The sequence below is a fragment of the Miscanthus floridulus genome, chromosome 19 (assembly GCF_019320115.1).
Source record: "Miscanthus floridulus cultivar M001 chromosome 19, ASM1932011v1, whole genome shotgun sequence".
In the NCBI taxonomy this organism is placed as follows: Eukaryota; Viridiplantae; Streptophyta; class Magnoliopsida; order Poales; family Poaceae; genus Miscanthus; species Miscanthus floridulus.
Window position 1 is genome coordinate 89,302,790 of NC_089598.1, and position 18,405 is coordinate 89,321,194.

Below are 18,405 nucleotides of genomic sequence, written 5' to 3' on the forward strand. Positions count from 1 at the left end.
CCTCCTCGCGTCGCATGTTCTCGCACTGCTGGCCATCGTGCCCCTACCTAGCTACCGGCCGGTCGGCAGCTGCGTGCCATGCGGCCGCTACTAACTGTGCTGCCCCACGCCGAGTGTCCCATCCGGCCACACCCGCGGCATGCTGCTCCGAGCGGCCTCCCATAGGACCTGTGGCCGCTCCCATCGCTGGCCACCGCACACGCAAGCACGCGCGAGCCTTTTGACCCCATGCTAGGCCTGTTGCTCCATGGCGCTTCACCTCCAACGCCGGTTGCTTCACCTCCGCCTCCACGTCCTGCCCCAGCCGGAGGCCCACTGGTGGCGGCTCCCCTCACCGCTGCCCCTCTCGTGCGCCTGAGCCCATGTTGTGGCGCCACTCCACCTCTGTTGCCGCGGTCCCATAACACTGCATCACCACCAGCTGTCGGTCGTAGCGCCCGCCACTACGCGCGACCGTGTCTCTACGGGCCATGGCGGGGAGAGCTTGGGCCACACCGTGCGTGTCCAGGTCCATCGCTGCGCCGCGCTGTCTCCCCACCACCGGCGGGTGCATAGGATGGCCGAGATTTGGTTGGTCGGAGCCGCCGTCCCCTGCTCCTCTGCTTCACCGTAGGAAGGAGAAGGTGAGAACATGTAATTAGAAGTTTTTCGGGGGGTTAGGTGTGAAATTGTGACTCACATGAACAATAGAATACTAAATAGGTAGAAGTGTAGGGACATTTTTGCAAAACTACCATCGCGTTTGGGCTTGGCCACATGGGCCGTTGCCCCGTGCGTGCCTGGTGGGCTGTCGGCCTCCGATGGGCTGGCCTATTGCCGCCACGCCGTGGGCCGCATTGGGCCTGCTGGGCTGTGGCCTGCCTGCCTCATTGGCCGTCCGCGCCGCCTGCCCACGCCTAGGCCACGCGCGTGCCTGCGGGCCGAGCCGGCTCGTCGGTCATGAGCCACGCTGAGGCCGCGCTCACCGTGGGCTGTTTGGGCCGCGGTGCTCTTTTCTTTTCCCATGAATTAGTGAAGATTTCATAAAATAAATTATGCGCTAATTTTGTTATTTAAATATAAAATCATTTAGGAGTCCAAAAAAATTATAGAACAAATTTCGTTGAGTTCCTAAAATAATGATCTATCCATTAGTGTATTGGTTCATCTAGTTTTAAAATGTTTCCAGGATTGCTCTAATTGTTTTAAAATGATTAATAATGTTAAAATGGCTGAAACTTGTAAAATTTGTAATAAATCAAATAAAAATCATAGAATGTTAAATCCAGTTTTGTTGAACTCTACACAGATTGTACTACACTGTGAACACATAAAATCATATGCTTTAGTGCAAAATAATTATCTTAAAAATTACTCTAGGGTTTTTTTTGTAAGTAATTAAAATAGTTCTTATGCTCCAAATGCTATGAAACTTTTACAGTAGCATAACCTTGCTATGTTTGTACTCTAGTAAGAATTTTATGTTCAGTAGGTATTGGATGACTAGAGTTTTAATTTAGCTTGTGAATACTAGTTTAATGCTTGAAATAAAATTAAAAGAAAATAGAAATATAAAATGTACGTCCTTAGAATATTATTGCTACAATAGCACTTTAGGACACTTGCTAACACCATGGAATCGTATAACTAAAAGGACTTGTTGAGAAATGACACCTTTCTTGACGATGTTGATACGTAGATTAGTACGTTAGTCATTAGAGTTAGCTTGTCAGTTTGTAATATGTACTCTGTTTTAAGAGTTGTGGTTGCATTGTTAATTATCTGTTGCATCATTTGCATCAATGCATATCATATAGGTATGATGATAGATCAACGGATCGATTGAAAAATGATTGGGAATCTGGGATGGTGTAATGGTATTCTCTCCAGGAGATGATGCAATGGACTTTCTATTCAGTTGATGGTGCATGATCTGAAGATGCAGATACTAACTTTTTAGTATATATCTTACCCAGGCAAGCTTTGGTGCATAATCCCTACTTTTCTGCACTTTAAATTATATTTGCGCATTAAGTTTTAAAGAGTTGAATGAAACTCACTTGCATATATATCCCTTTATCCTATGAGTCTTACTAGTATGACAAGATCATGTAGATTGCTATGCTATAGGACTCTGGTAGAAGTCGAGTGATTGCATGTCACTCACGAGAGATAGGAAATATATTACTATATTATTATCACTTGGAATACATAAATGGAGAAAGGAAAATGGAGACTGGACAGCGATATGGTTTGGGTATTGGTGGGTGTAAGAGGTTGTGTCCTACGACCAACGGGGCATAACTTGGTAAATAAATTACAAGGAGCATATAAAATGCCCTCACAATAGTTGTATTTGGTGCGCATCTACATTCATATAATGCATCTCATGTGAAAGGTGCTTCCCTCACAGGTCGGTTCTGGTGCTTCACAAGGATTACTTACATGTCAATAGCTTTTCTTTATGCTAAAAGATTTGTTGGTCCAATTACACCAACTATATTAGCACTGAGGAATAAAATTTATGATTTGCCTTATGATGAGATTGATTGGAATAAGGCTTGTAATACTCGTGCCAAGGTTAGCCACTATCCTTCATAGTTGTATAAATATTATTGCAAGCCCATGTGACATTTATCCTTTTGTAGCGTCTATGGATCATATCCTACCTCAAATGACCATGTATAAATCCTTTGAGAATTTAGTACTAAGTTTTAAAGATTTACTCCGTCCATTACAAATTAGAAGTCGTTTTTTGTTTTTTCTAGGTATATATCTTTTGCTACGCTTCTAGGTATATATTATGTCTAGATATACATAAAAAAACTATGCCTAGAAAAGTCAAAACCACTTATATTTTGCAAAGAAGAGAGTATATCATTCTTTCATCACTAACATCAAATTTGAGGAACTTTATCGACCAGTTAAGCACAAAAAATATACACATAAATTCTGGTCAAAGAGGATATTTCTCACTTCACAATACAAAAACAAATTGATATAGCTCCAAGCACCATCTGAAACAAGGTAGTATTACTTGATTGTTTAATTGGGGCTCCAAAGTTCTAGAATTAATAATGACACAACAAGCTTGCAAGGAAATATCTCTATCTCTACGTACCCAATACCAAAAGCAGGAGCATTTTTCCTCCGTACATCGTTCCCTTCCACCCAACGACAGGTGGACAGGACTCCACTAACACTTTTTTTATTACTACTATCATTTAACAGCCTTTTGTTCATGATCAAATAGCCACTATATGAGTTGCTGCAAGGCCCTTGCATCACGGCAAATTCACTCTCTACGCCTAGGTTTTACGTGTTCTACTGGGTTTAGGCCTAATACAGCCTGGTTCGTGAAGTTGCTTTTTTTTTTCTTTTTATTTAAGCCACTGGGAACGGAAAAAGGAATAGTTTGCCAAACTGAGTTATGAGCTTAATTCTATAGTTTTTAGATTATTGTTTTAAATATACAAATAAATATTATTGTCCAACAACGATGTATAGTTTTAGGCCATGTCGATCTATTGGCTATGGGCATGCTAGGGATTTTTCACAACCAAAATAAGAAACTTCTCCTAGTGATGTGGTGTTCTCTTAGTGTTTAGCATTTAATATTTAGTATAAGTTTTTTCCTACTAAATGCTTCCTAGTGAGGATTCTCATATGCTATGATCGGTAGTAGTGTTATTATTACTACTTAAAAACACAAGGAGAACTCCACTATTTTGGTAGTGTTTCTTTTATCGTAAATGACGGACATACTTGCTACTACACATAGATTAAATATTGCTAAAATATAGTTATGAGAAATGTGTTACACCATTACCTAAAATTACTATCACATCCAAGATCTGGAGATTTTGTATCGCGATCACGTGTATTAACTTTTTTTACTTATTCATACCCGCGTACTCAACACATTTCTTTCCGATTAAAAATGCATGTATCCACTCAGACATTGCTTTTGGCGAAGGTGAAGTCGTCCAACATTTATTTTGCTTGTGATTTGACGACATTATTTATTTATATTAATCTGGCTTTTCATTTCATAGGAGGACATGCGCTACAGACCTTCAGCAATATACAAAACTATTTCAAATTTTTTGAACACGTTTGTGGAGCCAATGTTGAACAGTTGGCCGATGAATAAGCTAAGAGAAAGGGCTTTGAACCACATATTGGAACATATCCACTACGAAGGTGAAACTACTCAATACATTGGCTTATGTCCTGTTACAAAGGTTGCCTGTTTCTCTGATTTTCTCTCACATATACTCTCTCAAAGTAATGCATTTAATTTTTTTGTTCTACTCATAAACGTTTATGCATGAATGAGCCAATGAAATCATGAATGTGCCGGTGTATGCATGGATGAGACGACTTTGTGGAGCCACCTAGCTAATGGACCATGGTAGAAACATACTAAAATTCCTTATTGTAATTTCATGTCTGTACCTGTGATAGTCCCAAGATACTTTGGCTGTCACATATATCTATCACTTAATCTATTTAGAGAAAAAAAACATGCATGATCGACAATACTCACAGTATACCATTATTACATCACGTAGGTATACAAGTCCATAGAACTAAATCAAGGAGACACATGACATAAGAGTAGACGATGTCTTGTTATTAGCAAACCAGAGGAAACCATCAAACCTTAATTTTCCCAACCATTGTTGAAGTAGTATTCAGCCTCAAAACCTGAGACCCATCAGTACTAAAATGTACTAGCATTGTATCCACCTACTCCCTCTATTTTTAAAAAAATATATATGAAGCAATTGAACCTTTTTGCTTAAACTTTTTTAACCAACAACATTTCTTCAATTACTCTGTAACACCCCAAAATTTGCCACTTTTGAAAATAGAGTTAAAATGATTTATTTTTGAATTTTTGAGCACATGAAAACATAGGAAAATAAAATTTTCATTAATTTAAAATTTATCATAAGGTAGAAACGTGTTTGTTGCATTCATGCCGGTCGCACCTCGTGTTTCTATGTGCAAAATGTGTGTTTTTATACATTTAGGAGACAAATATCTATCTCTAGGAATTTTCTAGCTTTTTTCTGGAATTTAATTCCTACCTCCTTCACCTTAATCTTTATGTTCCAAGTTTTCAACAATCTTTTTATGAGATCCAAATACTTTATTTGGGTTCATCATGTTCCAAAGTGTCTCTAGGAATTTTCTCCCAATTTTTGAAGGTCTCGGAGTATCTTTCGTGGCTTAAATATCAATTCTGGACTTTTCTAGAATTGTTTTATCCATGAAATTAATTAATTCCAAAAATAATAAATTTCTCATTTTTCCCAACGCTCAAAGCCCATGTGTAATAATCCTAATAAAATCCTAAAGGCACATGCATTTATTTACTAATGGGCTTTAATGATTATTTAGACTCATTAGTAAATGTAGAGGGTGTAACATCAATTAGTACCATATCGCTAGTTGACGTAGATGTGGGGAGTTTTTCTTCCTATATATATATCAACCAACCCCTTGGGCAAAGCACACCAAAACTACCGTAAGGGAAGCCCCTAGTTTGGGAAATCCCTCGTGTAGTAAATTATATTTTTCTTCTCTTTCTCTCGCCGTCGGCGTCGCCGTTGCCGTCGCCGTCACCGTCGCCGTCGTCGCTGGTTTGTTTTAAAAGAGCCCCTCCAGTTTTCTATTTTCAAACCCGCAGCCCATAGCACTTTTTTTAGAATCTGTTTTCCTCTTTGGAAAGCGTAGTTTCGTCGGTTTAGATACAAAATACGTTTTCACTTATTTACAGATTTACCACTAATTTTGTTTTGGTCATAACTTTTCCGTTTTAACTCCGATTTGATCCGTTCAAATTGCGTTAGGTTCGTAATTTCATAATCTACATGTTCATACTACTGTTCAGTATGTTTTTAACTTTTAAAATTTATGATTAGATTTAATCTATTATTCGATTAAAAGAAATCTTGTTTAAATCATATCTTCTGCGTCCTAGATCCGTTTTAGTCCATTCAAGTTGCGTTAGATTCATAGCATCAAGATCTACGCATTAGTAACAGTGTTTATCATGTCACTAATACTAGAATTTTATGGTTTGAATCATATCTTAAATAACAATTATGCAACTGGATTTTATAAATAGAATATGATTTGTTTCACTTTAGTTTTATAAATCAAATCTAAATCTGACTTAAATTATAATCTCTATAAAATATCTTATATATGTTTTTATATAAATAAAACACATAAAACAAATAGTTTTATGAGCAGATCTTTCGGTAGATGTATCTTTTTCATCGTAGCTCCGATTAGAGTGCTTTTCGTGTCTGTGTGTTCGTAGTGAGACGTAGATTCGGTTCACAAACTTTTCATCTTGATTTTATGTTTGGTGTACTATTCTAATTTAGATCTATTGTTTGCTCCATATATGATTGTATGGATGCTTGTGTGGTGATATATGGTTCAGTCAATCGGTGAGGTTTACGTGGTGATTAAGAAGTTGTTCTCTGAAGACTAGAAGGTGAGAATTGGAAGCAGAAGATTGAAAGTTGAATACTAAAGGCTTTTGAGCATATTGCTTTGGGGGAAAAGCAAGTTAAGACAAGTATAGCATGGGATCTTCCTTGTTATCTATTCACCTTTAATCATTTAATTCATACTGCATGCGTCTACCTTGGCAACCATAATAATTTTCCTAGTACTTTGTTATCCTGTACCTTGATACCTTTGGGTTATTGCATTGAGTAGTATGATGCTAGTGCTCAATTAAAGACCATGATCTTGTAACTTGACTAATGGTATATGCAATAAACACTAAAAGATGCTTTTTAGCAACATGGAACAAGGGGGCTAGAGCATTAGGCTATTTATGGTGCTCTAGATTCCTCTCCCTAAGGACTTATCTGTAAGTGATCATCCGGGACTTATAGTACAGCTATGAGGGCTATATGGCTCTGGATTTAGCTCAGTATGAGGACCTTTTCTAGCTTGTTAGTGGTTATCTTTATTGGCGTAAGAATGGCTTGTCGAATCAGGTATAGGACAGCCTCTACTCTTATGTGTATAGCCATGAAGGAATTGTGCCATTTGATAGGGGGTTCTTATAACTGTTTGTCGAGTGAATCTAATGGCCCTAACTTGATAGACGAACCTTTGAAAGGCTTCATAGTAAACCCTGCCGACCTTCCTTGGTAGTGGGTCAAGAGGTTGGCCGCCTTGGGCGAAAGGGTAAATCATGACTCATGGTGAAAGTGTACAACCTCTGCAGAGTGTAAAACTGGTATATCAGCCGTGCTCACGATCACGAGCGGCCTTAGAACCCTTACGGAATAGATGATCACTAATGGTTAATGATAATGAACACAGATGATACTGATGATGAATACGCTCATTAATGATTACTGTTTATGCTATTCATTACTCATGTTTACCTGATCATGTGTTTATGGGTTTGTGATAAATTTGTTGCTACTCAATTGCTAAAATCATGACTCATTGAAAGCTAATCGCAGTTAAACCAGTGTCAGCCTTTTGAGCCTCATGGACCCCATGTTACATTTGTTGAGTACGACATGTACTTACGCTTGCTTTATTTTCAATTATTTGGATAAAAATCCCGGATGGGTACTAGATTGCTAGTTCGGAAGAGTTAGGCTTGTGATCAACCAGTCAGTTGTCCTTGTGGATTTGGAGTCTTCGCCTAAAGATCGGAGTTGTCTTTCCGCTGTCTATACTCTGAGGTTATATTCTTTATACTAATACGCTATGTATTTAAGTATTGTCTTTTGATATTACCTTTATTTGTAGCTATATATGAGATTTGACTTCCTGGGCTCACATATGGTGTGTATATGGTTTTGTTCTTAAAACTGGGTGCTACATACTCCCTCCGATCTAGTTTATAAGGCGTAGTCTAACATGGCATGACCTTATAAATTATATTTTGGCCATCTATTTATTTTATTTATGATTATAAACTATCACACCCGATTTTAAGGATAAAAATAGGATGCGTAATCTTATGTGCGTCAGAGATCAGTCACACACATAAGCCGACAAATTATAAATAGTATCATCACAAGTATTTATTACATCACGAATAATAAGACAGAGTCTTCACATAAATATAGCGGAAGTATAAAGATAAATCTCTCGCTGAAGCTCCATATCACAGGGACATCAACTGGTTAACCACAAGTCTAGTAATCCTCAGAAAAGTCGTCATTACCATAGCCATCTATTACCCATCTGGGATTTTTATCCAAATAATGAAAATAAACAAGCGTAAGTATGTGACGTACTCAACAAGTGTAACATGGGGTTCATGAGGCTCAAAAGGCTTGACATAGGTTTAACAACATTTCGCTTTTAGTTATCACAATTTTAGCATAAGAGTAGCAACAAGTTGTTTCAATCCTAAAGTAAAACACATTATCAATGTAAACAAGAATAATGAATAGCATAAATGGATAATTCTTAGTGATCATCTATTCCATAAGGGTCCAAGGCCGCTCGTGACCGTGAGCACGGCTGATATACCAATTTTACACTCTATAGAGGTTGTACACTTTCACTGTGAGTCATGATACCCATAAGCCTGGGTTAATTACTCCTAAAACACTACCAAGGTGAACAGGCAAGCTTCACTATGAAGCCTTTCAAAGATTCATCTAACAAGTTAGGGTCATTAGATTCACTCGGCAAACAGTTATAGGAACCCCCTATCGAATGGCACAATTCTACCACAGCTATACACATAAGAGTAGAGGCTGTCCTATATTCAATTCGGTAAGCCATTTTTACACCAATAAAGGTAACCTCTAACAAGCTAGAAAAGGTCCTCATACTAAGCTAAAGCCAGAGCCATATAGCCCTCACAGTTGTACTGTAAGTCTTGAATATTCGCTTACAATAAGTCCTTAGGGAGAGGAATCTGAAGCATTTAGAAAGTAGCTAAACACTCCAGCCCCATATTTCTAAGTTGCTAAATAGTCATGTTTTAATATTTATTGCATATATCATTAGTCATGTTATAAGATCATGGTTTAGTTGAGCACTAGCAAAGCTACCCAATGCATATCCTATAGGAGACAAGGTATAAGTTCAATTCTAGATAATCCCTATCAAGGTGACACATGTAATATGAATTAAATGTATTAAAGTTGATAGAAAACAAGGATGGTCCCATGCTATACTTGTCTTTTACACTTGCTTTCCACTCAAGGCAACTGCTCATAGAAATTTTTCAGTCCTCTCTTTTGTAGCTTCCGGCCTCCAGCTCTTATGGACAACTCTTCTCCTACTCGCAGATCGTAGAAACCAAGCATACCAATATACAAGCAAATAGAGACAACTAAGAGCAGTACACCACACGAGACAAAACAACATACTAAAGAGAGCTCGTTACGACGGTCGAGAGAACGCAAGAAACGTAACGGAACTATCATAAAGAAGAAATGACTATAGAACAGTTTTATATATTACAAAAGAAACATCTACTAGCTTGATTCATGTTAATTAAAAAAACTATGTGAATAGTATCAACACAGGTTACTCAGAACATATTCAGTTTTAAAAGTTGAGTTAAAGCTAATTATATTTTATTTATAAAAATATCTCATATCATTTAAGTCATTTAAACATTTAACTGGAAAGATTAAAGGATATGTGACAAAAATTAAACAAAAGCATCATGTTTTGAAGTCGAACCAAGCATGTTATAAATTAAAAAAATTATTAATGTCGATATTAATCATATTGATAGTGATTTATGAAAGGCTGATGTATTCACCTAAGTGGCTTTTAATTATAAACTCAGTTGCATAACCCTTAAACAAATTAACATTTAACTTATAAAATTATGATATATGAGACATGTTAAACGTCACTGCTAACACAGAGCATTGGTCGGCACAGACACAACGTCACAAGTAACAACTAGAACAGAGCTATGGTTAAAAGAAAAGACTACCAGGAGTTTTATATTACCAACGAAAAGAAAAACCTATATACTTGATTTATTTTAATTGAGCAAAACCATGTGAAGCATATTAATTCAGATTAGATAAAATATATTTTAATTCTAAAAGCCAGGTTAGACTAATCATATTTGATTCATAAACATGCATGTATCATTTAATCCAATTAAACTTTAAATTTACAAAAAGAAAAGTGCATGTGAAAACACTAAACGAGTTTAAACGAAGTCTAATTAAAACACATTTAAGTTTACAATTAATCATATTAACTATTATGTACGAAATATAGAAGTTTAATACCTACATTGCTTTTTTAATTAGAAACTAGTTGCATGTGTATTAATCAATTTAGTATTTAACAATATATTGAAAACATGTGATACGGTAAACGTCGCTACTAACATATAGATCACGTCAAAATGAATCTAATGCAACTTAAACGAAACAAAACGGAATTAAAATGAAGAAACGACGAAGATATTATGAACAAGTGGTAATTCTGTAATTACCTCGTCTTCTTCCTTCATCCATCTCACGTGACCTTTCAAAAGGAACAAGAGAGGGGCTAGGGGAGGCTGAGCGATGGTGGCACAAGCAAGACGTTGGAAATGACGTAGAAGAGAAATGAGGAAAAATTATAATTTACTACCTTAGGAATTCCTAAATTAGGGGCTCCCCTTATGATAGTTCTGGTGTGCTTTGGCCAAAGTGCTAGTACAAATATATAGGGAGGAGAACTCCTCACATCTACATCAACTAGGAATATGGTACTAATTGATTTTGCACCCTCCACCTTTACTAATGGGCCTAAATAATTATTAAAGCCCATTAATAAATAAATGTATGGATCTTTGAGATTTATTAGGATTATTGCACATGGGCTTTGAGGTTTGGTGGGAAAACGAGATATCTTATTATTTTTGGATTTAATCAATTTCGGGATTAAAATAATTCTAGAAAAGTCCAGAATTAATATTTAAGCCACGAAAAATACTCCAAAAGCTTGGAAAATTCGGGGAAAATTCTCAGAGATATTTTACAACATTAGGAACCTAAATAAAGTATTTAGAGCTCATGAAAATATATTTTGGAGCATCTAAAAATTAGATTATGCTCACAGAAAAATAAGAAAAGGTTCCAAAAAAGTCAGAAAAATTCACAGGATGTTTTTCGAGATAGGTTAATGAATAAGAAACTCAAAAAATGATTTAGAGCAAATGAAGAGGATCTGAGAAAATTTCGAACGAAAAGATTAGGATCGAGAAAGCAGAAATTTGATTATAGAAAAAGATAGAGACGAGCCGAAGACAGATAAATGACTTACTAAACGTGTTTTGAAAATTTTACTCCCTCATTACACCAAGTCACACAACAAGCAAACATCACATCAAGCAAAACCCATCAAATTAATTTGGAAAAGATAGAAAATTCATTTTTTTCTATAACTAAATTTGCACTACCTTAAACTAAACTTCAGAAATTTTATATCAACATTGAAATTATTTATTTGATTTAGTGTTTTCTATGCACAACCCAAAATTAAAAATTTTAGGGTGTGACATCAACTTATCATTATTGGATAGTACATTGATTATAAATTTAATAGTATCAAGTTTGTATTACAATAGTTAAAAGATGCTGGCCAAATTATTGATCAAATATTATAAATAAGTTTGACTCTTAAACTACGTGAAATGTCTTATAAACCGGTACAGACAGAGTACTAATTAGTTATGTAAAGTGAAAATTGTACCCCTAAAGTTTTCATCAAATGTACAGTAAGCATGCCTTTCATGTTTGTCTATTTGCACAAGTATTTGTAGGAAAAATGAATAGTTAGATGAATGAAAAGAAAGGATGTAACACCCTAAAAATTTGCTCTTTTTTGAAAAAAGATATAAATTGATTTAATTTTTGTATTTTGTGCTCATAAAAATCTAGGAAAATGAAAATTTTTCATTAATTTAAGATTCATCATAAGGAGTAGCAACATGGTTGCGCATACATGCTGGTGCATTTGATTTATTGATTGAGTGATTTGAATCAAGATTCAAAATAGTTTGAATTGTTTTTGGAAATAAATTTGAAATAAAATAAAAGAAAATTAGAAAATAAAAGAGTTTTAAAAGTTGCAAAGTTTATTTTTGAAAACCTACCAAAAGTTCTTATCCTAATTTGAATTGAAAGTATATTTGAAACAATATTTGAATTGGATCATATTTGAGTTTGGATTGAAAAAGGGAAATAGGAAAGGTTTGGAAAATGGAAAACCATTATTTCTACCACAATCTGGCCCGAAGGCCTGCTCCTCTCCCTCATTTCCTCGTAGCCCAGCAGCCACGCAGGTCACGTCGCTCGCTCCCGCTCTCGAAGGCCTAACCCCATGGCCTAGTAGGCATCGCACATGCCGCGCTACCCTCTTTCCCTCTCTGGCTGACGCCTAGGCCCACTCCCTCTCACGTTGGTAGGAGGGCCCACCTTGTCAGTCGTGTCTCCTTCCTCTCATCCTCGTGTCGGACTCAGACACCACCGCCAAGAGTCCGCAGCTGCCCTATCCTCATCGATTTGCATGCGCTCTAAGCCTCTCTGCCCATTAAAAGCCGAGCGTCATGTCCGCCGCCTCCACCCCAAGCCTTAGAGTAAGCTCCTATCTTGCCGAGTCACCATGCCAAGCCGCAACCCTAGCCGCCGATGAGATGCCCGCCCCGCCGAGCACCACCTCGCCTCCGTCCGCTCCATGCCTCGGTAAGCTACCTAGTCGAGTTCGGCATCTTCCCCTCGTTCTCCTCGTGCTCTTGTTTCACGCAACCCTAGCCTCTAAGGCTATTTTCTCATTTTGCCAGCGAGGTTCATCGCCGCCAATGATGAAGGCACCACGCCAGGTTCTTTGCTCCGGCCGACAGTCTTGCCCAAACCTCCGTAGCCGTCCCTTCTCTGATCAACGGTCAAGATTAGATCGTGTTAATTCGTACCCCTTCGGTCCACGGCACAGTGGTGGACTTGGTCCACTGTCCCACATCAGCCGGTCCACGGCCGTCCCACCACCTCGATCAACTCCTGCATTGCGACATGGCACCCACGTGGCCAATGACACAGTCAACCCCGTCGGCGCCAGCACTTTTGCGAAAAAGCCCCTAAGTTTCCTTGAAAACATCCCGCAGTCCACCCTCTATTGAAAATAATTAAACATATGTCCCTAGATTTTCTGTTTTAGCCCCTGTGTTTTTCTAAAAATGACGCCCGGTCCATAGGACTGTGTTAATTCAATTTTTAGTTATTTTTAATATGAAATTGATTTCAAAATATTTACAAAATTGCCACTATCTTCATTAGGCCATATTTTTTCGTTTTAACTCCGATTTGACCCGTTTAACTTGTGTTAGGTTCGTAATTCCATAATCTAGATGTTCATATTACTGTTAGATATGTTTTTAACTTTTAAAATTCAAGGTTAGATTTAATCTATTATTTTATTAAAGGAAATCTTGTTTAATTCGTATCTTCTATGTTTTAGCTCTGATTTGACCTGTTCAAGTTGCGCTAGATTCATTACAACGAGATCTATGTGTTAGTAACAATGTTTATCATGTCACTATTTTTGGATTTTCATGGTTTAAACTCTAATCTGAATAGTAATTATGTAACTAGATTTTATAAATAAAATATGATTTGTTTTACTTTAGTTTTATAATTGAAATCTAAATTTGACTTAATTCGATTTATATAAGCTTTTATATAGTTAAAACACATGAAGCTTATAGTTTTATATTTTCTCTTATGAGTAGATCTTTCGGTAGCCGTTTCTTTCAAATCGTAGCTCCGATTAGTGTTCTCTTCATGCCTGTGTGTAGAACGTCTTTAAAACCTTTTCACTTGCTATTTCACATGTTTGGTGTACTATTCTAATTTAGTTCTATTGTTTGCTTCGTGTATGGTTGCATGAATGCTTGTGTGGTGTTTTATGATCATGTCTAGTTGGTGATCAAAAAGCAATTCATTGAATGTTTGGACTAGAAGAATGATCTGAGTTTAAGGCAAGTATAGCATAGGATCTTCCTTGTTGTCCTATACACCTTTAATCATTTAGTTCATACTGCATGTGTCTACCTTGACTGTCACTAAGGATTTCCTAGTGCTTTGTTACCTTATGCCTTAATACCTATGGGGTATTACATTGGGTAGTATGATGCTAGTCCTCAACTACAATCATGATCTTGTAACTTGACTAATAGTATATGCAATAAACACTAAAAGATGCTTTTTAGCAACATGGAACAAGAGGGCTAAAGCATTGGGTTATTTTTATGGTGCTCTAGATTCCTCTCCCTAAGGACTTATCTATAAGCGAACATCCGGGACTTATAGTACAGCTGTGAGGGCTACATGGCTCTGGCTTTAGCTCAGTATGAGGACCTTTTCTAGCTTGTTAGTGGTTACCTTTATTGGCATAAGAATGGCTTGCCGAATCGAGTAAGTACGACCTCTGTCCCCTCATGTATAGGCTGCGCGTCATTGTGCTATCGGGAAGAGGGGCTCTACATCTGTTTGCCGAGTGGATCTAATGGCCCTAACTTATTAGATAAACCTTTGAAAGGCTTCATAGTGAACCCTGCCGACCTTCCTTGGTAGTGGGTTAAGAGGCTGATCACCTCGGGCGAAAGGGTAAATCATGACTCACAGTGAAAGTGTACGACCTCTGCAAAGTGTAAAACTAGTATATCAGTCGTGCTCACAGTCACGAGCGGCCTTGAAACATTTACGGAATAGATGATCATTAATGGTTGATGATGATGAATATCGATGATACTGATAATAAAGATGCTCACTAATGAATACTGTTTATGCTATTCATTATTCATGTTTACCTGATAATGTGTTTATGGGCTTATGATAACTTTGTTGCCACCCTATCGCTAAAATCATGACTCAATAAAAGATAATCGCAGTTAAACTAGTGTTAGCCTTTTGAGCCTCATGAACCCCATGTTATATTTGTTGAGTACGACATGTACTTATGCTTGCTTTACTTTTAAAATCTTTGAAAAAATCCCAGATGGGTATCGGATTGCTAGAGTTTGAAGGAATTAGGCTTGTGATCAACCAGTCAGTTGTCCCTGTGGAATTGGAGTCTTCACCCGAAGATCGGAGTTGTCTTTCCGCTTTTTGCTGTCTAAGGTTATATTCTTTATTCTAAGTATGTTATATATTAAGCATTGTCTATTGATATTACCTTTATTTGTAGCTATATGTGAGATTTGACTTCCTGGGCTTACATATGGTGTGTATCTGGTTTTGTCCTTAAAACCGGGTGCTACAAAGGATCAATTAAAGGTGTCATATATTTAAAAGTGGAGGGAATATGAGTTTTGCCAATGTAGTATAACAGGAATATAGAGGTGCAAAGTATCCCGTAGATTTTTCATCAAGAGTACACATTAAGCATGAGAACCACTGTAGAGGCCACACCAATTGTTATCAAATGGTGTTTATTTGTGTACAAATATAACACATCCAATTTAACCCTTTTATAGGAAGGGGTGACAAAAGCATATAATAGATGTACTCAAACAAAAATCATGTCTATTTTAATGGTCTGTATCTTCAGAATATTAGTAAGCAAATATAGTCCTTCACCTTTGTATTATATATGTTTCTCTTTACTAGTTGCATATTCCTGTTTTATGTTCATCCTGGTCATAGGAGCTTAGAACTAAAATATCTACAAACATTGACAAACAGGCATTGAACATGATTTGCTGTTGGGTGGAAAATCCCACTTCAGATGTACTCAAACGACATCTTTCAAGGATACATGATTACCTGTGAATTGCTGAAGATGGCATGAAGACCAATACAATTCTGCCCTACTCCTGCTATCTTTATCCCTTCTTGCATTATATATTTCAAGTATTTGCAATTACTAGCACTTGACTGACCGTACCTAAGCATTTTAAAACTGAACTGGACACGAAGGCCATTTTGAAACACATACACATTTTTTGTGTTAAAAAACATGACACATCTGGTTTAAACACGGTGCACCATGAAGTGCTTATTAAGTAATAATTTTGATTCGACATAGGTTTTTAGTCAAGCGGTCCTTTTGTTTTCCCTTTTGTGAATCAATATTACAGGTTTTGTGAGTAAATACAGAAAATCAATATTACGGCTTCTTACCCTCAAGGCTGTTGGCTCCTCACTGGGAGACTATTTACCAATTGCACTATTATGGCTTCTTAGTTAAACGATATAGAGGAATAGCTATTTTTGTCCCTAAACTATTACTTGTGCTAAATTTTACCTCCGAACTGCCAAAATGGCCATTTCGGTTGTCAGAGTTTACTTTTAGGCTTAATTTCCTCCTTGAATTATTGAAGTGGCTAATTCACTTATCAAACATTACTTTTCAGCTCAATTTCATCTATAAACTATAAACTATTGAAGTGTCTGTTTCATTCCTTGAACTTTTCTTTTAGGCTAATCACCGTTCCTCATCTACGTGGCTTGCTATGTTTTTCGTGCCGCAATAACTCCAACACCATTTCTCATCCTATGTGGCACACCATATTTACTTTTCTTAAGAAAATCTTAAAAGCGTTGTAGCTCAAAGGCCTCCTCTCTACCACAACACTCCACCATCTAACGCCGTCTTTAGTTCTAAAAAGATTTCCCAAAAAGTGCTACAGTATTCATCACATCGAATCTTGCGATATGTGCATTGAGCATTAAATATAGATGAAAAAAAAACTAATTGCATAGTTTGGTGGGAAATTGCGAGACAAACGTTTTGAGCCTAATTAGTCCATAATCGAACACTAATTGTCAAATAAAAACAAAAGTGCTACAGTAGCAAAAATTCCAAACTTCAGCCAACTAAACACGGGCTAAACTAACTTGCAGCTCTCCCGTATCCATCGCTATCATGCACCGATCCATCTTGGACAGACGTAGGACAGCCACATGTGGACATCGACCACTGCATATTCGCCACCTGCAATCATCGAACCGGTCAGCTATATATATGTCAAGCATGCATATCCCAGCCTCCCCTGCTCGCACCGACAGTCCCCTCAGCAATAACCGTCTACCTTCGCTTGCGGTGGTGCTGGAGATGACAGGGCATGATAACATGGCATGCCCACATATAGGATGAGTAGCAAGGATGAGCCTAAAACAAAAGGTTTAAGGACTGAACCGTCTATTTTAATATATAGTTCATGGACGAAATAGAGCCAAAAGCAAGGTTTCAGAATTGAAAAAACCACTGTTATAGTGTTTGAACAGACAAATAACAAATGTTGCAAGCGTAACAAAACTATAAACATGCAGAACAAATGATTGTTTGGCTAGTAAGCTTTCAAATATGAGCGAAAATGGACAAACGAAGCAAAAATAAGCATAAAATGTTTCCTTACTTTTTTTCTGAAGACAACCTAGTGTGAATAATATATATACCTCTTTACGTACTACTTATTTTCATTTTTCTCAATAATCAGTTGATACATCATTCGTTTCATTTCTATTATGGATGCAATTGAACAAACATCTTGACAAGAAAGTAATTGATTAGTGATCGATTCTTTGCCTTTTGGATCTAAACTGCATAAATGTACTAGGAATTGTGGTATTTTCTTTTTCTTAGTTTATATATAGAACTGTTCTCTTGAAAGTGCTGGGATGATACGTAAAACACTACTGTTGTTTTGGATTGATTGTTGGCTATATTTTGGCTAGTAGAATTTTGGCTGAAACTGGCTGAAAAACATTGTTCTGGTTGAATTGTTGTGAGAGAAAAACACTGTTCTGGCTGAAAAAAAGAAGCCGAACAAGCTGAATATGGGGTAAGCCGAACAGGGCCAATTATACTATATATTTCCTTTTGAATCAATTGGTACCTCATCGTGAAATAGTCATACAGTGCTATTTGTTTTCCTCAAGTGACTCAAGGGGAACTTTCATTTAAGAGATAAACTGAGAAAACTTTGATGTGCAATTCTCAGTATAGATATACGATGGTGCCCAAAACTGGGAGATAGCCCTTATTATTCAAGCCTTCTTGTCAGCGGACATTATTGAGAAATATGTGCCAGAAATGGATAAGGCACTCAGATATATCAAGAAAGCACAAGTATGTTGTTCTCGGCATAAATCAAAAGGTTCGTGGACACTTTCAACTGTAGACAATAGTTGGGCCTCAAGTGATAGTTCTGCCGAAGTACTTAAGGTTAGCACAAGTTGGTTTCTTCTTCAGTGTACATGAGTTAATTAGAATAATTGTTTTCCTAGTACAAGCATGTCAAACAATTATTTCTATGACTTCAATTATTCTGTATACCTTTAGGCTATACTACTGCTATCAAAGGTGTCTCCTAACCTTATTGGGAACGCAAAAGAATGGCTATTCGATGTTATTGACTGCCTTCTTACCTTCAGGATATGATTTTCACATGTT

At 37.1% G+C, this 18,405-nt stretch overlaps 1 pseudogene; it reads left to right on the forward strand.

The window, feature by feature from the left end:
- LOC136528446 (achilleol B synthase-like) overlaps nt 1-18,405 on the forward strand; it is a 77,190-nt pseudogene that overhangs the window by 27,787 nt on the left and 30,998 nt on the right.